The sequence below is a fragment of the Chiloscyllium plagiosum genome, chromosome 39 (genome assembly GCF_004010195.1).
Source record: "Chiloscyllium plagiosum isolate BGI_BamShark_2017 chromosome 39, ASM401019v2, whole genome shotgun sequence".
NCBI lineage: Eukaryota > Metazoa > Chordata > Chondrichthyes > Orectolobiformes > Hemiscylliidae > Chiloscyllium > Chiloscyllium plagiosum.
Window position 1 is genome coordinate 14580817 of NC_057748.1, and position 21927 is coordinate 14602743.

Below are 21927 nucleotides of genomic sequence, written 5' to 3' on the forward strand. Positions count from 1 at the left end.
GTAAGGGGGGAGGTGTGGGCGCAAGTTTTACATTTCTTGCGGTTGCAGGGGAGGGTGCCAGGAGTGGAGATTGGGTTGGTGGGGGTGTGTGGACCTGATGAGGGAGTCATGGAGGGAGTGGTCTTTTCGGAACGCTGATATGGGAGGAAAATATATCCCTGGTGGTGGGGTCCGTTTGGAGGTGACGGAAATGACGACGGATGATACGATGTATATGGAGGTTGGTGGGGTGGTAGGTGAGGACCAGTGGGGTTCTGTCCTGGTGGCGATTGGAAGGGCGGGGCTCAAGGGCAGAGGAGCGGGAAGTCGAGGAGATGCATTGGAAGGCATCGATCATGTCTGGGGGGAAATTGCGGTCTTTGAAGAAGGAGGCCATCTGGGTTGTACGGTATTGAAACCGGTCCTCCTGGGAGCAGATGCGGCGGAGACGAAGGAATTGGGAATATGGGATGGCATTTTTACAGGGAGCAGGGTGGGAGGTGTAGTCTAGGTAGCTGTGGGAGCCGGTCGGTTTATAGTAAATGTCCGTGCTGATTCGGTCGCCCGAGATAGAGATGAAGGTCTAGGAAGGGGAGGGAGGGGTCTGAGACAGTCCAGGTAAATTTGAGGTCGGGGTGGAAGGTGTTGGTAAAGTGGATGAACTGTTCAACCTCCTCGTGCGAGCACGAGGCAGCAACAATACAGTCATCGATGTAGCAGAGGAAAAGGTGGGGGATGGTGCCAGTGTAGCTGCGGAAGATGGACTGTTCCACATATCCTACGAAGAGGCAGGCATAGCTGGGGCCCATGCGGGTGCCCATTGCTACTCCTTTGGTTTGGAGGAAGTGGGAGGATTGGAAAGAGAAGTTGTTCAGGGTGAGGACCAGTTCAGTCAGTCGAAGGAGTGTGTCAGTGGAAGGGTACTAGTTGGTACGGCAGGAAAGAAAGCAGCGGAGGGCTTTGAGTCCTTTGTGATGGGGGATAGAGGTGTACAGGGACTGGATGCCCATGGTGAAGATAAGGCGTTGGGGACCGGGAAGCGAAAATCATGGAGGTGGTGGGTGGTGTCCCGAACGTAGGTGGGGAATTCTTGGACTAAGGGGGACAGGACTGTGTGGAGGTATGCAGAGATGAGTTCGGTGGGGCAGGAGCAGACTGAGACAATGGTCGGCCAGGGCAGTCAGTTATGTGGATTTTGGGCAGGAGGTAGAAACGGGCGGTGCGGGGTTGTGGGGACCATGAGGTTGGAGGCGGTGGATGGGAGATCCCCTGGAGGTGATGAGGTTATGGATGGTCTGGGAGATGGTTTGGTGGTGGAAGGTGGGGTCATGGTCTAGGGGACAGTAGGAGGAGGTGTCCGCAAGCTGGCGTTTAGCCTCAGCGGTGTAAAGGTCGGTGCGCCAAACTACTACCGCGCCTCCCTTGTCTGCCGGTTTGATAGTGAGGTTGGGGTTGGAACGGAGGGAGTGGAAGGCTGCACGTTCAGAGGGTGAGAGGTTGGAGTGGGTGAGAGTGGTGGAGAGGTTGAGGCGGTTAATGTCACGGCGACAGTTGGCTATGAAGAGATCGAGGGTAGGTAAGAGGCCAGCACGGGGTGTCCAGGTGGATGGGATGTGTTGGAGGCAGGAGAAGGGGTCGTCAGAGGGTGGGCGAGAATCCTGGTTGAAGAAGTAGGCGCGGAGGCGAAGGCGGCGGAAGAATTGTTCGATGTCTCGCCGCGTGTTGAACTCGTTAATCCGAAAGCGTAGGGGAATGAAGGGGAGGCCTCTGCTGAGGACAGTTTGAGGGCAGCTAAGAAACAGTGAGTAGCAGCAAACAATGATGGCAGTTGTTTATAAAACAAACTGTCGTGGCAATAATGGATATGGTACATACCAGAAAACTAAGGGTGCATACTACTTGGGAGAGAGAATAATAATGGGTAATTCAATTTACATACACCAGGTTAAACATATCAGCACATATGCTATTAAGGGTGAATTTGGAATAAATAAATGGATTTTTGAGGAGCCAACTAGGAATCAAACTATTTTGGATTTGGTGTTGCATAATTATAAAGGACTAAGCAATAACCTTACTATGAAGGAGCCTTTGGGAAACACGGTAACAATAATAGATTCTTGCATTAAGTTTAAATAAGTCAAGTGCATTGTAAAACTAGGATCGTGGCAATTAAATTAAGAAATAAAGGGGCATGTTGACTATGATGGATTTGGCAGATACACCCAAAGATTCAAAAGTAGACAGGCAATACAGAAAAATAAATACTACACAATCTATAACAAACTTAAAGCACAAACGCCCAATGGGAAAGATAAAACAAGTGCGATTATTGGAATGTGTTAAGGATTGCATTAGATCAAAGCATGGCAGGATGCCACAATGAATGGCAAGTCTGGAGATTTAGGGAGCAATTTAGAACCCAAAAGGAATAGAAAACTGACCAAGAGAATATAAATGCCAATTAGCAAGGAACAAAGGTAGACTTAAGAACAACTTTTTTGGGTATTGAAAAGAAAACCATTAGATAGTACAACATGGGGCCATCACAGGTAGGACTGGAGAATTTATAGTGCAGAACCAGGAACTGTTGAGAAACTTAACAGTTCCTTCAAACTTCTTAAAGAATGAAGCAGGATGTCTTTCTCTCTCTAACTAATTGATTTGTGAAACTAAGGAACTAAAACAATTTAGTAAGGAAGTAATAAGTGAAAATTTAACTGGATTGAAAGGTGATATATGCCAGGTAAGCTTCATCCCTGAACATTAAAAGTAGCTACAGAGATAGGGGATCTACTGGTGGTTATCATACAAAGTTCAATGGATCTGGCAAGGATTTTGGGTAGTGGAATGTAGGAAAGCGAGAGAGAATGGAGAACTACAGAATTATTCATATGACACTAGTAAGGATAATGTTAGAATCTATTAAAAGAGATACAGTAGTTGAACAGTTAGAAAGCGGTAAAATTGGATAGTCAACATGGATTTACAAGGGAAATCACATTTGACAAGCTTTTTGATGATAATGCTTAGAGTGTACAAAGGAGAACCAGTAGACATACTGCATTTGAATTTCGAGGCGGCTTTTGGTAAGGTCCTGAACAGGTTAGCAAATAAAGTCAGAGTGCATTGAATTTGTTAGAATAGATTGAAAATTGATTAACAGCAGAATTGTAGTGTCCATTGTCATGACTCAAAATAATCATACAAATGGAGCAGCAATTAGAAGATAAATGGTATACTGGCCTTGATCACAAGGGAATTTGACTACAGTAAGATTGTATAGAGCCTCAGTGAGACTTCTCGTGGAATACTATTTATTGTTTTAGTTCCCTTATCAAAACAGGGAGAACATTTTCCATAAGAGTGCAATGGAAGTTCACCAAATTAATCCTTGGAGTGGCAGGACTATTTCATGGAGATTGGTGAGACTGGGCTTCCATTTCTTACAAGTGACCTTAAAACATAAATTATTGCAGGATGTAAAAGGAGGATTTAGGCAAGTGCTTCCTTAGCTGGTCAGTCCAAACCAGGGCAATAATCTTCAGGTAACAGATAGGTCATAAAAGATAGCGGTGGAAATTATTTCTTCATGCAAGGAGGGTGCTGAATTTTGAAGAAGCTTCTACCCCAGAGAGCTGTGAATCATTGTTGTGTTAAATCTCATGCTCAATGATATCACATTAGATGATAATCGGTTGTACCCTAAAACTGTGGGAAGCTAGGAAAATGATTGCTGGGCCCCTTGCTGAGATACTTCTATCAATAGCCACAGGTGAAGTGCCGGAAGACTGCAGGTTAGCTAACATGGTGCAAATATTTAAAGGTGGTAAGGAAAAGCCAGGGAAGCATGACATCAGTGGTGGGCAGGTTGTTGGAGGGAACCCGAGGGACAGGATTTACACATATTTAGAATGGCAAGGATGATTAGTCAACACTGCTTTGTGCCTGGAAAAATCACGTCCCAAACTAGAATGGAGTTTTTTTTTGATGATGTAACAAAGAGGTTTGATGAGGGCAAAGCTGTGGACGTGATTTACATGGATTTCAATAAGACTTTCAAACAAGATTCCTCATAATAGAGGGGTTAGTAAGGTTGGAGCTCATGGAATACAGGGAGAACTAGCCATTGGGATTCAGAGCTGGCTCGAAGGCACAGGGTGGTGCTGAAGGGTTGCATTTTCGGTTGGTGGCCTGTGACCAATGTGCCACAAGGAGCGGAGCCGAGTCCACTATTTTGTCATTTGTATAAACAATTTGAATGTGAACATAGGAGCTATAGTAAGTTTGCAGATGACACCAAAATTGGAGGTGTAGTAGACAGCAAAAGTTTTTTCAGAACAATGGGATCTTGATCAGATGGGCCCAGGAGTGGCAGATTGAGTTTAATTTAGATAAATGTGAAGTGCTGCATTTTGGAAAGACAAATCAGGACAGGACCTCTACACTTAATGGTAAGGACCTGGGGAGTGTCGCTGAACAAAGATCTTTGAATGCAGATTCATAGTTCCTTGAAAGTGGAGTCACAGGTAGACAGGACAATGAAGACAGTGCTTGGTACGCATGCCTTTATTGGTTAGTGCATTGAGTTATAAGCATTGGAGATCATATTGCAGCTGCACAGGACATTGGTTAGGCCACTTTTGAAATATTGCGTGCAATTCTAGTCTCCTTTCTATCAGAAGGATGTTGCAAAACTTGAAAGGGTTCAGAAAAGATTTACGAGGATGGTGCCAGGGTTGGAAGATTAAGCTATAGGGAGGCTGAATAGACTGGGGCTGTTTTCAGAGGCTAAGGTGTGATCTTAGAGGTCTATAAAATCATGGGGGTGCATGAAGATGAATAGACAAGGTCTTTTTCCCTGGGGTGGTTAAGTCCAGAACTAGACAGCATAGGCTTAGGGTGAGCAGGGAAAGATTTAAAATGGACCCAAGAGGCAACTTTTCCACAGAATGGTGTGTATGGAACGCCAGAGGAAGTGGAGGTAGCCAGTACAATTACAATATTTAAAAGGCATCTGGATGGGTATATGAATAAGAGAGAGTTTAGGGGGATAAGGGTCAAATGCTGACAAATGGGACTAGATTTATTAAGGAGATCTGGTCAGCATGGACAGTTTGGACCAACGGGCTGGTTTCCACACTGTACAGCTCTATGCTCAAGTAGAACAGGAAAGTAGCACCGACTATCATAACAGGAGGCCAGTAATGTCATTGGACTGATTATCAAAAACCCCAGGCTAATGCTTGTGGGACATGGGTTTAAATCTCACCAGAGCAGATGTTAAATTCAAAATTTCACCAAATAAATTTAGAAAAAAAAGTCTATTATTGATTACATAACTGTTGATTTTCATTAAAACAATTCACCAATGTTCTTCAGGGAAGGAAATTAGCTACTCTTACATGTGACTGACTTAACTGGCCTCTGGACACTTAAGGAAAGGATATTGAAGGCAGCATTTGGGATACTTGCTTTTATTGGTCAGTGCATTGAGCATAGAAGTTGGAAGGTCATGTTGCGGCTGTACAGGACATTGGTTAGGCCACTTTTGGCATATTGTGCGCAATTCTGGTCTCCCTGTTATAGGAAGGTTGTTGTGAAACTTGCAAGGGTTCAGAAAAGATTTACAAGAATGCTCCCAGGTTTGGAGGGTTTGGGATATAGGGAGAGTCTGAATAGATTGGGGCTATTTTCCCTGGAGAAATCGAGGCAGCTGGGTGACCTTAGAGATTTATAAAATCATGAGGTGCATGGATATGTTAAGTAGACAAGTCTTTTCCCAAGGGTAGGGGCATCCAAAATTAGATGACATAGCTTTACAATGAGAGGGGAAAGACTTAAAAGGGACCCAAGGGGCAACCTTTTCCGCAGAGTGCGGTGCAAGTATGGTATGAGCTGCTGAAGGAAGTAGAGGAGGATAGTACAATTACATTTAAAAAAGGCTTCTGGATGGGGATATAAATAGGAAGGGTTGAAGGGTAGATGGGCCAAATACTGGCAAATGGGACTAGATAATTTTAGGATATCTGGCTAGCATCGACATGTTGGATCAAGGGGTCTGTTTCCATGCTATATATTTATGACTCTACCCCACATTGAATATAAAGAAAAACAACCATGTTCTAACTCTGTTCCCAGTATGCCAAGCACAACAAGCAATTCATATCTATATGACGGCTCTAATATAAATGCCCAATCAATGCAACTTCCCTAGAACAGTAACGTTCAACTGAACAATTCACACTTCACTAAAAACAGAGCTCACAACACAATCTGCACATTCACGTAAGCTCAAACTGTCAATGCAAGGTAATGTAAGTGACAACACAGTGAGAAACCATTCTATACTTTTAACTGACGTTTGGACAAATCACATCTTGGAACTTGAAATATTCTCAGTCCACTTTGAAACTGAAGGCAAACTTCCCTTATTCCCTAGAATTGTCATTACTAGCAACAGAGGAGAATTGTGCTTAAGAAATATTGTTTTATGATTATGCCATCTTATTAGGATTGATCATCTTTACAAAAAGTGGTAATTAAGAGCAACAGCACAAATACAGAGAATTAACATTACAATTTCTTACATCTGCCCAATACTTTCTATATACTGTAGAAACTTCTCAAATAATGATGAATGAGCTTACTGTAGTAGGGTTGATAGGGTTGAACAGCTGACCATGCTACCTAAACAAGATCATGTACAGCATCTCTTTTGAAGATTAATACAAGTTACTTTAAAATACAAAGTTCAGGAAACCATTGAATTCCCTAATCTCCACACTGCAAGTCTGTACGAGTGTTAAACCTGAGAGGTGCAAGATGTTGTCTTTCACCTCAAGCTGACCATGCTTTATCCAATTTTGATCTAAATTTACCAACTTTCCACCAACCCGACTCCATGCTTTTCAACGAGGCATTGTTGAAACCATTAAAGTTAATCAACCACGCTCTCTGGTATCCTCTTCCTGACTGCCTCCACCAGAAACTATTGAGAATCAGAGCTCCTGAATCTTCTGGACTCCTATCTTCCCATCCTGTAGAATCCCTCTGATCCCTGAGCCCCAGAAAAACAAATTCTATAATTTCCATAACTAAAAACCAAAAATGCTGGAAATACTCAGTAGGTCCAATGGCATCAATGGAGAAGTATGGGAGGGAGAAAGCACAGCAGAATTTATTTCAATTTGCTGACCATTTTGATGAAAGATCATCAACCTGAAACATCAAATCCATGTCACATTAGATGCTACCAGATTTGAGTACTTTTAGGGTTTATCATTAACTACAAATTTCAAACAACTGATTTTCTTTGCACCAAAAATTTACACACTTGCAAATTTCTCATATGCTGCCCCATTCCTTTCCTCCAGCAATATGAACTACACGAATACTTTTCCAGAAAATTTCACTCCTTGAAAGTGGAGTCACAGGTAGACAGGATAGTGAAGCTAGCATTTGGTAAGCTTGCCTTTATTGGTTAGAGCATTGCATATAGGCATTGGAATGTCATGTGGCAGCTATACAAGATAGCGGTTAGGCCACTTTTGGAATATTGTGCACAATTCTTGTCTCCCTTCTATAGGAATGACAGTGTGAAACTCAAAAGGGTTCCAGAAAAGATTTAAGGATGTTGCCAGGGTCAGAGGGTTTGAGATATAGGAGAGGCTGAATAGGTTGGGGCTATCTCCCCTATAGAGAGGGGCTGAGGGACGACCTTATAGAGGTTCATAAAATCATGAGGGGCATGGATAGACTAAATAGAATTGGTCTTTTCCCTGGGTTGGGCTAGTCCAGAACTAGACAGCATAGGTTTAGGGTGGAAGATATAAAAGGGACCTAAGGGGCAACCTTTTTCATGCAAGGGGCGGTGCATGTATGGACCAAAAGTGGAGGCTGCTGGTACAATTACACCATTTAAAAGGCATCTGGACAGGTATATGAATGGGAATGGTTGAGGGAGATATGGGCTAAGTGCTGACAAATGGGACCAGATTAATTTATGGTATCTGGTCAGCACAGACGATTTGGAACGACAGATGTGCAGCATGGAAACAGACCTATGACTGCATGACTTACTACATTCCCCACCCAATTGCTAGCTAGGTTTTATTTTGCTTTGTTTGGGCACTCAAAATCCATTTGCCCACTTTCACCCTATAGACAAATTGAGCGACAACATCCAATAGTCACACAATGTTAGCAATCTAGAGAAACTGGTTAGATAACATACATTAGTTAAACAATAGGTAGAACTCAACGTACAAATAATGAAACACCTCAGAGCATTGGAAATGGCCAAGTTTTGTTACATTAAGTTTGTGTATCCAAACAAAGGGGTTAATCTGAAGGGACTTTTTGCAAAAACCACTGGGAAATATTTAAATTAACTGAGACTTACTTTTCTTTTTGTCTATCCTTGAAATATATCTCCAGAAACTACAAAAACTATAAAGTTCTGTCATAGAGTCAGAGATATACAGCATGGAAACAGACCCTTCGGTCCAACCCGTCCATGCTGACCAGATTAGATTAGATTAGATTACTTACAGTATGGAAACAGGCCCTTCGGCCCAACAAGTCCACACCGCCCCGCCGAAGCGTAACCCACCCATACCCCTACATTTACCCCTTACCTAACACTATAGACAATTTAGCATGGCCAATTCATCTGACCTGCACATCTTTGGACTGTGGGAGGAAACCGGAGCACCCGGAGGAAACCCACGCAGACACGGGAGAACGTGCAAACTCCACACAGTCAGTCGCCTGAGGCGGGAATTGAACCCGGGTCTCTGGCGCTGTGAGGCAGCAGTGCTAACCACTGTGCCACCGTGCCGCCCACTAGATATCCAACCCAATCTAGTCCCACCTGCCAGCACCGGCACATATCCCTCCAAACCCTTCCTATTCATATACCCATCCAAATGCCTCTTCAATGTTGCAATTGTACCAGCCTCCACCACTTCCTCTGGCAACTCATTGCATACCCGTACCACCCTCTGCATGAAAAAGTTGCCCCTTAGGTCTCTCATATCTTTCCCCTCTCACCCTAAACCCATGCCCTCTAGTTCTGGACTCCCCGACCCCAGGGAAAAGACTTTATCCTATCCATACCCCTCAATTTTGTAAACCTCTAAGGTCACCCCTCAGCCTCCCACGCTCCAGGGAAAACAGCCCCAGCCTGTTCAGCCTCTCCCTATAGAAGGGAACTAGTTGGCGATTTAGTAGACATCATAAACCAAAAGGCATTTGACCACATAAACTCTACAATTCTACAGGAGAATAATCATGGTTCCATTGCAGCAGAAAGTGGATACGCCAGCTACTTAGCAAACTGAGGGAGCAAACCCTATTCTGACCACCCCCACATTCATCCTTACCCCATAGCAAAGGGTAAGAAAGTGAGTCAGGATGTAATGCACTTCAGCATCAAAACATATTTCCTACAATTTGGTTACTGAGTTACCAAATTAAAACTACAATATTAACCATCAACATGAAGTGGTTGTATAACTAGCAAAACTTGCACACATGTTCCACTAGCTTTCTTGAAGGATCTAAAACAGGCTCTTCGTTCTTTGAATATTTAATATTGGAAATTAAGGTACTGCAGATTGAATTGTTGGGTAACATCAGGGGTATTCAAATATTGGGAAACAGAATTAACATACACACCAGCCATAATGTCATTAACAGAAGCTGAATAGCTTATTTGACTTCGTGATAAAGCCAAGAGGTTTCAGAAACAGGTAGAGGAGAATACAGGATTGTTTATGTTATACGTGGACAAGTGGGCTTTGGTAGCTTACTTTAAAAACATGATTACTGAAAGTACAGATGGAAGCAAAACTACGATTTGTGGAAATATGCACCAAGTCAATCAGCATCTGTAAAGGCAGGATAATATTTTGGATAAAGTTACTAGATCAACCTTAAAACAGCCCAAGTATTCACAAATATAAACCAATTAAACAGAAAAAATTTGTACCTTTCAGTTTGATGTGGGCACTTTCAATGTTTTCTTGTCACCACACTGTCTCAATCCTGAGCATACAGATCAAATGAAAGATGGAAACAGGAATGTGAATGCCTGACATTGGTTGTGTTATCCTAAATGCAACTTGCTCTGGGTTAATGTAAGAGTTTCTGTCCAAACTGTGGCCTGGCTTTGACAGTGTTATCATTTAAATCCAGGTAAAACCACATTCAAAATAATGAGGAATGTGGTTAAAGAAATATCCTTACACAGAGGGCTACAGGAGCACCAATTTTTTTTTGCCATAGGAATTGTTTACGGTAGAGATCATTGCAATTCTTAACTATGGGTTAAACTACAAAGGAGTCCTTTGCTTAAAAATTAATAATTGCTAAATCAATAAAATACAAATAGTTAACCATGTAGCACTAAATTTGCAGAACATTGTCAATATGCCTTCCTTTCACATGATATCTATTATTTAAGATTGCACACTTTTCAACTGTCCTAATAAACTTTGAACAAGGTTCAGATATACAAGAACTATTTTTTCAGGTATCTCAGCAAAACACAACCAAAAGCAGGACACTGGTAAATCTAACATTCAAAAAACAAAAATAAATTGTCCCATTAGTTTTTGGCTTAAACGGTGGGCGGCACGGTGGCACAGTGGTTAGCACTGCTGTTTCACAGCGCCTGAGACCCGGATTCAATTCCCACCTCAGGCGACTGACTGTGTGGAGTTTGCACGTTCTCCCAGTGTCTGCGTGGGTTTCCTCCGGGTGCTCCGGTTTCCTCCCACTGTCCAAAGATGTGCATGTCAGGTGAATTGGCCATGCTAAATTGCCAGTAGTGGTAGGTAAGGGTAAATGTAGGGGCATGGGTGGGTTACGCTTCGGCGGGTCGGTGTGGACTTGTGGGGCCGAAGGGCCTGTTTCCACACTAATGTAATCTAATCATAAATAATTTGTCATTTTACTTCCAATTATTTTCAAGTAACCTTAGTACAGATTTTAAAACACCATTGTGCTAATTTGATGGGTTAATGCCCCAAACAGAAGGTCTGCAATTCAAGTCTTTGACTGCAAATTAGTGACTGAGCTAAACAAACCACAATTTCCATGCTCCCAAGTCAAATAGAGGAAGGAAGGGAGAGAAGGGCAAGCATCAAATATTTTACTTCCTGGCTGTTGTTTAGTGACCTCTTCTGAAAATTGTACGAGATGTTAAAGAATGGCTGGCTTGAATCCAGCTGCACAAACAGTCCATCTTACAAATGAACGATTATCCCATGAGCCAGCATTTTCATGAAGGGAAAAAAATCAGATTTAGATAAACCAAAAAAAATGCATTGATCATCCACAGCACCATTTTTATTGCACTTTGAGATTTACAAGTGAAACAATTTTTGTGTAAAAATTGAAGCACTGCATGCCCTTTGTAAAAGAAAGCTACTCAGCAGATCAAACAGGAGACAAATGTTAATTCGCATTCATGAAATGCACTGTTTCTTATAGTTCTACAGGTTACAAAATTACCTCAATAGCCCGAGCGCAAGTAACCCGGAATAAATTCAGTTCAACAGTTTAATTAAAGTTGTTTTCTTAAACTGAAATAGAACATTTAAGCCAACTTATTTCTCCCAGAGATCTCAGACAACAGTCCAGTCCAGCTGAGGAAAGTGCTTCACTGTCTGAGGTATAAAAGACCCATTTATGCCTCTCAATTGACACCAATATTTTAATCAATAATTTGTCCGTATGTGATTTTCCAAGCCCCTAAATTGGGTGCAACCTGTCAGAAAAGAACATTCAGCTCAAACCTGTTTCTTTTTCATTCATTTAGTTCACAGCTGATTAGTAATCCATTTATTTATATTTAATGCCATTCCAACCATTTTCATATGTTTTTACTTTCCAATTTACATCCAACATTTCCAATATTTAATCCTGATAAATAACAGAGAAACATGCTCTAATCTAATAAATTAAAATGGTGGTCGACTATCAATATATTTGAGCCTTCAGAACAGGTTTAAAAATTAAGAATCCAGATCAGAGCTTTGTAGCTATCACAGATGGTTTATACGATGAACAAGAATATCTCTAGGCTATAATTATGACCTCACGTTTGTCAGTGAGATCACAACTGACCTATAAATTATCTTCATAATCCACCTTTGCCCCACACTCCTTAATACAGTAGCTTTGAATAACAACTTGGATCAGCCAAAATTAAATTACAATTCATACAACATTGAATTTTCATCTACAAATGCCAATCAAACTTCCATAATTTGTACATAGATCTTTCCCAATTTCACTCTTTTAAAAAAAAAAGCCTAATTTTCAATACCCTTTTCCAGGTAAGGTACGAACAGGCATCAGATTATTTCTACCTTACCCAAAGCTGACACAATGTCACTGAAGGATAACTGTGGGTGTGTGAAGTGTTTACACTGTGTCCACTAAAACAGAAGGTATCTTCAGTATTGTTTATAGTATTAGTTTGGAGAAAGCATTTTGTATTGGACAAAACCAAAAAAACTGGCTACATAATGCCACTGCTGGAAATCAGAAATCACAAGTATTGTGGCATAAAAGGGCATTAGTTCAAAGATTTGCTTAGAACACATCTTCACCACAAGGAATTAAATAAATCTGTTTTCAATTCAAACTGATTATAAGAACAAGGGAAACATTTTAAATCTTATAATTACCATCAGGAATTGATGCAAAATTCTAACTGTATCCTAATGCAACCAGAAAAAATTTCTGAAATTAGACTCCCAACCTCAACGCGACAGCAAATAATTCTTCCAACAACACACTGGCTCAGTCTAGAAACAACTGACATACAGTTACAAAATAGAATTAGAGTGTCTTTACCCAGAAAATACCATACACGTAATTAATCAAATGGACACCCACATACAGGACATCAAAAACTCTAGATAGACGAATAAGTGTGAAAGAGAACTTCAAGGGGAGAGAGAATGGGTATGGAGACAAAGGTTTAGGGCCCAGAATGCCAGACATTGGCAGCTCAGCAGAAGGAGCTGTTTGCAAAAGGCCATCATATCAAAACACTTGCGTGCTCATACAGTACTGAAATGAATTTGAAAGGACAGTTACCTGGATGCTCCTCCTCGTAAAATAACTATATAGTTAATTGGGAAACTGCTGTTCCAGAGAAGGCAGTAGGAGTATACTTTAGAGGGAAACCAGAAAAAGAGATATGAGACAGCTTTGGCAAATAGAAGTAGGGAGAATCCAAAGGGTTTTTACGAATACATTAAGAACAAATGGGTAACTAGGGAGAGAATAGGGCCCTTCAAAGTTCAGCAAGGCGACATTTGTGTGGAGCCACAGAAAATTGGGAGGGGGGCTACTAAATGAGTATTTCTGCATCAGTAATTACTGTCCAAAAGGATGTGGAAGATATAGAAAGTAGCAAAATAGATGGTGACACCTTACAAAATGTCCAGATTACAGAGGAGGAAGTGCTAATGTCTTGAAACGGTTAAAAGTGGATAAATCCCCAGGAGCTGATCAGGTGTAACCTAGAACTCTGTGGAAAGCTAGGGAAGTGATTGCTGGGCCTCTTACTGAGATATTTGTATCATCGATAGTCACAGGTGAGGTGACGGAAGACTGGAGGTTGGCTAACATGATGCCACTGTTCAAGAAAGATGGTAAGGACAAGCCAGAGAACTATAGACCAGTGAGCCTGACGTCAGTGGTAGGCAAGTTGTTGAAGGAATTCTGAGGGACAGGATGTACATGTATTTGGAAAGGCAAGGACTGATTAGGGATAGTCAACATGGCTTTGTGCATGGGAAATCATGTCTCTCAAACTTGATTGAATCTTTTTGAAGTAGTAACAAAGAAGATTGATGAGGGCAGAGCGGTAAATGTGATCTATATGAACTTCAGTAAGGAGTTCGACAAGGGTCCCATGAGAGACTGATTAGCAATGTTAGATCTCACGGAATACAGGGATAACTAGCCATTTGGATACAGAACTGGCTCAAAGGTAGAAGACAGAGGGTGGTGGTGGAGGATTGCTTTTCAGACTGGAGGCCTGTGACCAGTGGAGTGCCACAAGAATCGGTGCTGGGTCCACTACTTGTTGTCATTTGCATAAGTGATTTGGATGTAAGCATAAGAGTACAGTTAGTAAGTTTGCAGATGACACCAAAATTGAAAGTGTTATGGACAGTGAAGAAGGTTACCTCAGATTACAACAGGATCTTGATCAGATAGGCCAATGGGCTGAGAAGTGGCAGATGGAGTTTAATTCAGCTAAATGCGAGGTGCTGCATTTTGGGAAAGCAAATCTTAGCAGGACTTCTACACTTAATGGTAAGGTCCTAGGGAGTGTTGACGAACAAAGAGACCTTGGAGTGCAAGTACATAGCTCCTTGAAAGTGGAGTTACAGATAGATAGGATAGTGAAGGCAGCATTTGGTCTGCTTTCCTTTATCGGTCAGAGTACAGAGCACAGACGTTGGGAGGTAATGTTGCAACTGTACAGGACATTGATTAGGCCACTGTTGGAATATTGCGTGCAATTCTGGCCTCCTTCCTATCAGAAAGATGCTGTAAAACTTGAAAGGGTTCAGAGAATATTTACAAGGATGTTGCCAGGATTGGAGGATTTGAGCTACAGGGAGCCTGAATAGGCTGGGGCCTGGGGCTGTTTTCCCTGGAGCATCAAAGGCTTAGGGGTGACCTTAGAGTGGTTTACAAAATTATGAGGGGCATGCATAGGCTAAACAGATAAAGTCTTTTCCCTGGGGTGGGGGAGTCCAGAACTAAAAAAACATAGGTTTAGGGTGAGAGGGGAAAGATATAAAACAGACTTAAGGGGCAACTTTTTCATGCAGAGGGTGGTATGTGTATGGAATGAGCTTCCAGAGGAAGTGGAGGCGGCTAGTACAATTGCAACATTTAAAAGGCATCTGGATGGGTATATGAATAGGAAGGGTTTGGAGGGATATGGGCCAGGTGCTGGTAGGTGGGACTAGGTTGGGTTGGGAAATCTGGTCGGCATGGACAGGTTGAACCGAAGGGTCTGTTTCTGTGCTGTACATCTCTTATGACTATGACTCCAGAAGACCGTGAACTCATGTCCCTGTGCACATGGGCAATTGGTCTCTCCCCATCCAGGGTCTGGAATACAGAAGGAGCGTTTTGCGACATAGGACAACAATATTGGCATAGTTGGCAGGATCCAAACGGATAGTTAAGATCGAACAGTGTCAGCGGCTGCCCAGAACAGCGGTGTCAAGATGGATGGGCCCACAAGGTAAGATTTTAAACCTTGGTCCCTCTCTGTATTCCCCTATGCCAGAGACTGTTCCCTCGCTCAATCGCTCTCTATTCTACGGATTCCTCAAACAGTAATTACTTCAGTCAAGAGATAGTTTTGCAGGAGATAGTTAGAGTCCTCTGTGCTGCATTAGGGAGGCGGGGGGATTAGCGTCCTCTGTGCACTACATGGGTTAGAGTCCTGGAGGTGGGTTGATTGAGGTTATCTAATCTGCATCATGCTCAATTGAACCTCTTGTTTCACAAAACTCAGAACTTAAGTCTTTCTCTACCTGCTTATATCCTATTCACATTCTCACCACTTTATAATACATGCCACTTCCTTTTAAATTAAGACAATATGTAAATGCCAAATTAGAAGATAGAAAAAGAGATACCCATCCATAGCAGTTAACAGCCATTCTGTAGGTTTGTAATCAATGTTCTCAGATATCCTGAAAAAGGGCTCATGCCCGAAACGCTGATTTACCTGTTCCTTGGATGCTGCCTGACCCGCACTTTTCCAGCAACACATTTTCAGCTTTGATCTCCAGCATCTGCAGTCCTCACTTTCTCCTTTTTTCTCAGATATGTCATGACACACCTCTGAAGCAGTTGGGACTTGAAAACCCAGGCCTTCTCATGCAGAAACTGGGACAGTACCACAGTGCCACAACAGCCCTGCAGCCATTCTGCATACAGGCCTAGAAAAGCAGCATTAGATACGTAATTTCAGTGTGGGAGACGGCCTAATCTGGCCCCATTTAAGATCCACATGCACTTTCATCAGGGATCGAAGAATAAAACATTTTCCACTCCCTACTGGATTACAGTGGCACCCCTAACTGAAACCAGCTAGCCAAGACCAGAACTGAACCATGGATCCTCCTGGTACACACTTTAAAGTGAAAAGGTTGACTTAATTGTTAGTCATCTTACATTTTTCCTTCCTCAATTATGAAGTCTTAATTTAGCTTTTTACAGTACAATCAGGAGCAGGAGAATCGACGTTTCAGGCATGAGCCCTTCTTCAGGACATCTTAAGGATGCTTTCAACTCAGGTTTCTGCACTCAAGTCCAGAGATAAAGCAACATCTGCACAGGCAGGGTCAGAAATAATCTCAACCTCAGAACCTCAGTCTACAAGAATGCTTTCAGCAATGGTAGGACTCTTCTGGGGTAGCTCATCTTCAATCACTGACAATCTAGACCTTGTTGTATTCCTATTATTAGTTTTGTTTTCCAACAACTTCGAAGCAATATTTTCATCAATGGTGTCCATAATTGGGGTCCACACTTTTGGCATCAGTTGATCTGTCAGGTTCCCAGGCTCCAGCCAGAAGAGGAAAGAATCACTATGATCACAATCTGCAGCACATGCACATAAATGAAAAAAGATGTTCTGGTACTTACAGTTGGATAGCCTGACACTAGACTCACAAAAGTGCAGCACTCGGGCATTTCTAAAAGTGCTTGCACATGATAAGATTCAATTCAAACTGTGAAAGAATCTATAGGATTGAGATAATGCCTGCACTCATGGATCAGAGGCCCAGGTTCAAGTCCTACGTGTTTCTGAATTGTATAATAATATCTCTGAACAGGTTGATCAGAAAAATAGATTAAAGTCACAAGATTCCTAAGCATATGGGCAAATTCTGGATCACAGTAACAAGAGAACACCATCCTCCTCAATTATAAGCCAAACAGACTCCATTGAGGATACCACATGTAGGTCAATGCAAGAAATGTTATAAACAACAGGCCTGCCTGATCATTTCACAGCATCTCAGTCCTGTTCAAAGTTTGGAATTACATGCTCCTTCCTAAAGGAGGATACACAAATGTATTTAATAATGAAGGATATTTTTCCCTCCAAAATGAAAAGCTTTGAAAGCAGAATTTCACTTTTGCTGAGCATGAGTTACACGGACTAGAAAGCAGTGGGTTCAAGTTGGCTGCTTGGAATTAAACAAAAAACATAATGGAAAAGGAGTTGGGACATCACTGGGCAAAGCACTCCCCTGTTACAAATATAGCTGTGCCTCTATCAAAGCTGCTTCAGGACAATTACAATAGACAACCAACAGAAAAAAGTAAAACTGTTCAGATATACCTTGACCACAAAAACATGGGCAAACCCAACCCCAATCAGTATCAGGCAGAAGTGGGTACTGCAGATGCTGGAGATTAGAGTCAAGATTTGCGGTGCTGGAAAAGCACAGCAGGTCAGGCAGCATCTGAGGAGCGGGAGAATTGAAGTTTCAGGCAAAGACCCTTCAGAAATTCCTGATGAAGGGCCTTTGCCCGAAACGTCGACTTTCCTGCTCTTCAGATGCTGTCTGATCTGCTGTGCTTTTCCAGCACCACTCTAGTCTTGACTCCAATCAGTATCAGCCAAGAAGTCAAAGGAGGGAGGGTGTTAAATTGTACATCCGCACCAATACTCTGCTAAACATTAGCATTCTCTAGATCTAACCGAATTTTTTGTCCAAGCACAAAAGCAGCTAAATTCCAGAAGCAAAGCAACAGTGACTACATTGAGGCAGCCTTAGAGTAAATGGAACCTAAAGAAACTGAAGACAGAGTTCACTAGAGTCCGGGGAAAAACTCTTCACTCAGAGGGAGATCACAGTGGAAAAAGTTGCTCAGTCCAAAATATCACTGGAGGAAGTAGTCAGGTCAATGTCCTAGATCCAACTACCTTCAGTTGCCTCAGTTCTCTCTTCATCATAAAGGTCAGATCAGGGGATGCTCATAAATGACTGCACAATGTCCAGTTCCATTCTCAAATCCTCAGATGAAGCCCACTTGTGGCATGACCTTGACCATTACTCAAGCTTAGGCTGATGAGTACCAACAAATCATTTGGCTATGCATGCCTGGTGACAACAACCTCCAACAATGCCCACTCCCAAAATTTAACATTAGCATTATAAATATTGCTAAAAAGAATACAGCTTTGTCAAAGCTTTTCATCTTACCCTTGCAAGCTATCCACATAAGTAGAAGGGTTTTCCTGTTGGTCAGCATAGGCATGGTAGGCCAAAAGGCCTCTTTCTATACCATATGACTATGAAATTTCTTCCACACTGTCCTGCTGATTGCAAAACAAAAAGCTTTGACAAGTGTTTAACAGCAATACTCAAGTTCTGTACTCCCAAACTATTTGCACTTGCACCATCCCTCATTAACCAGAGAGCAATTTGGGCCAGCCATATAAATACAATGGCTGCAAAAGCAGGTCAGATGCTAGGAATTCAGAGCCTGGTCACTGTCTCCAAAGCACACGTCAGAAGGGTGATGGAAAAGGCCCCACTTGTTTGAATGATTGCAGCTCCAACACCACAAGCTGGACACCATTAGTGGGCGGCACGTTGGCACAGTGGTTAGCCCTGCTGCCTCAACGCCAGGGACAGAGTTCAATTCCCACTTCAGACAACTGTCTGTGTGGAGTTTGCACATTCTCCCCATGTCTGCGTGGGTTTCCTCCCACAATCCAAAAAATGTGCAGGTTAGGTGAATTGGCCATGCTAAATTGCCTGTAGTGTTAGGTGAAGGGGTAAATGTCGGGGAATGGGTCTGGGTGGGTTGCGGGTCGGTGTGGACTTGTTGGGCCGAAGGGCCTGTTTCCACACTGTAAGCAATCTAATCCACAAAGTAGACCATTTGAATGGAATTCCATCCAATGTATCATGACAGAGGTGCACCCTGTCTACAGGATACACTGCAATACCCAGTTTCTTGAAATTCCAAAGCTACAACCATAGGAGTCCAAGGATACCACACGCTGGGGAATACACCAATCTGTTTCAAGAAACTATCTTCACTATTGACCCATAATTCTGGTACTTCCTGTCTAACACCACTGAGGATCACAGGAACTCAACAGTTCACCACAAACCTCTCCAGATCCATCAGGAATAAACAACTGCCTACCTATGCCAGGGTACCCACACCCAGTGGACATGCACAAACAGATATAGAAAGGGTCAGACCAGATGACCTTCCCTCCATTATCTGACAGGCTGTTTTGGAAAAGGTGGAATCCACAGGTGCAGGTAGGAAAGTATAACAAAGTCTGGCCTTCCATAATTTACCAAGTTTACCAGAATAGTTGACTCAAAATTCCTGAATTTACTAAAGCCTGGATGAGGAAGTGAAGAAATAATCACTATCCTCTACAGACTGCTGTCTAAACATATGCACACAAGAACAGGTTCAGTCTTTGCCGTGAAAAATCATGGTTAGATTTGCGATGCAAGTGAACTTCCCAAATGGCACCAAGAAGAAACTGATGGACAAGATTTCACTTTAAGTCTTTTTCTTTAACATTCAAACTAAAAGTCAACACAAAGATGAACCAACATGCAAGTTCTGTTGAAAGCATAAACTACATTATAAATAACTGGCAACATATTTCAAAGCTTACCAAGGCAGCACTCCCAGCATGTGGCACCAAGCACAGCCAGTCTCTCAACTTCCGACAGTAGAGTTCAACTGCCCTCTTTCATGGAGGATATGACCCTCAAATATTCCGATAACCACATTCCTCTATCAGAAGTTCAGATTCAATTACTATCACAACTACACACATCTTTCAATTTGGCCATTACAGACCTGACATCCTAACTCTCCCAGAGGCATCTTCATCTGGATACTCAATAACACCAGAGTACAGTACGATCAATTATTATTAAAACCCAGATCTTCAGCATAGCCAAAGATTTTCTATGGTTTTATAGATTTCAGTTTTCTCAGCAGGCTCCTACGTGATTTCACTTTAGAAACTGAGTCTATTCTTACTATTGAAAAAGAAAGAACTATTTGAACCCTGCTGGTTATGACCTCTAGTTGAAATGGGATTTCACAGCCTGTTTATTATCTCATTTAGTTTCAGTTTCCTTAGCAATTAAGGTACATGTTCATTTCTCAGACATCTGATAACATAGCTATACAACCTAATAACAATCTCTTCATGAGGGTCCTCGTGTGGTGCAGTGGTAGTGTCCCTACACCTGGACCGAAAGGATTATTAGGTTCAAAGTTCCACTAGCTCCATTGGTGTTTAATACCATCTCTGAACAGGGTGATTACAAAACATAAGTTCAATTTAAAAAAAGCTCTTCCTCCCTCTTCCCCCACGCCCAAATAAAACTTAAGTCTCTGTTTCTTTCTGAAAGTCTAAAACGTTTTGCCACAGAAAGCTGAAAATATTATACAAGCAGCTAGCATGGATGATTCATGGGTAAGATAATTAAGTATACAAGAGAAAATTAATAAATTGAACTTATTAGGATGAAGTACACACAATGTTTATGTGGAGTATAAACATAGCTAGAGCAGTTGGTTCAAATGGACTGCTACTGTAAAATCTGCACAAAGTCACAAAGATTAACTCAAATAACAGGATCAATATCTGTGCTGAAATTCTCTCCTCAAATATAAACTACACAAATTATTTAAGTTAACTTTAACAAGTACTTGATATCAGACTTCTACAAAAAAGTATAAATGCTTCCTATAATAGTACGCCAATAAACATTTGCAGAACACTACTTTGCCAGACACCATCTCCCACATGCACACTTCCTACTCTGAATGATAACAGGACTCTTTGCTCTTGCAAACAACTGGGCAAATTCAGTATTATATTTGAAAGAGAGAGAGTAAGACATCACAGGGAAGAAAGATTGAGACGCAATCAGTTGTGCTCAAAAAAACTAAAGTTTGCCTAACTTCCAAAAAAGTAGCAACAAGATAGATCGTTACAAGATTATCCTCTACTTCCCCCTGACAAGCTTACAATTTTTTTCATTAAAGAATTATTTGATTACACAAATCAAACCTTCATCAATATCTACTTTAAATTCATATTTAACTCCAACATTCCCAAAAAGCTTCACAATTGTGGTCACACATCCTACAGAAAGCAGTACACATAAAAACGAACATTTATTGAACTTGCACAAAGACAATTAAGATGAAAATCTCTTCTCCTCTCCACCGCCCCAATACAAGTTCCTACTGAATGGTTTAAAAAAGAATAAGTTCCTTTCAAAATTGTCCAGGACGGAAATATTCTAACTGAACTTCGATATGGAGCTTAAACAAATTCAACAGCAACAGGGAGATGCACACCCAAGTATTGAGAAAACGTTCAGATTTACAACAGCTAGAATGAGGAAAAGTGAGTGTATACACATACACTTGCCCAGTTTGTAGCTACTACATATCAGCATGCAGGAGGGTGTTATGGAAAAAAGGAAGGGAAGGGAAAGAGAAGGGAAATTATACTTATTAACATGTTAGGAACCACACCCCATTATTGGAATGGGGAGGGGGGGTGGTGGTGGTGAAGGAAAGGTTGCTTTATTAAAAAAAAAGTAACGAAGCACTACTTACCTTCAGCGCGAGTGATGGTTTGGGGAGGGGAGGGTTGGGGGATGGGGAGGGGAAAGTGCTTCAGGTGACGGAGCTGAAGCGATTGCAATGTGTATGCCTCTCTCTCCCTCTCCCACCGTCCGTCTCTCCCGCGACTCATTCACATCCACAGAACAACAAGGGATCTGACTGCAATATGGCGGCACCAGGACCCCGTCCACCCCGTCAGGACCCCAACCAGGACGACTACGTGCCTGCAAAGAGGGGAGG

At 42.0% G+C, this 21927-nt stretch overlaps 1 protein-coding gene across 2 annotated transcripts in view; it reads right to left on the reverse strand.

Annotated features, from left to right (window-relative positions):
* LOC122542262 (SUMO-conjugating enzyme UBC9) overlaps positions 1 to 21891 on the reverse strand; it is a 46334-nt gene extending 24443 nt beyond the window's left edge. The window contains exons 1-2 of one of the 2 annotated variants that reach the window (XM_043679815.1): positions 21679 to 21891; positions 9974 to 10029 (exon numbers count right to left, since the gene is read on the reverse strand). The gene's annotated coding sequence lies outside the window, so the exon portion shown is untranslated. The remainder of the gene's footprint in view (positions 1 to 9973; positions 10030 to 21678) is intronic. The other variant, XM_043679814.1, reaches the window with a different exon arrangement.
* Positions 21892 to 21927: the final 36 nt, after the last annotated feature.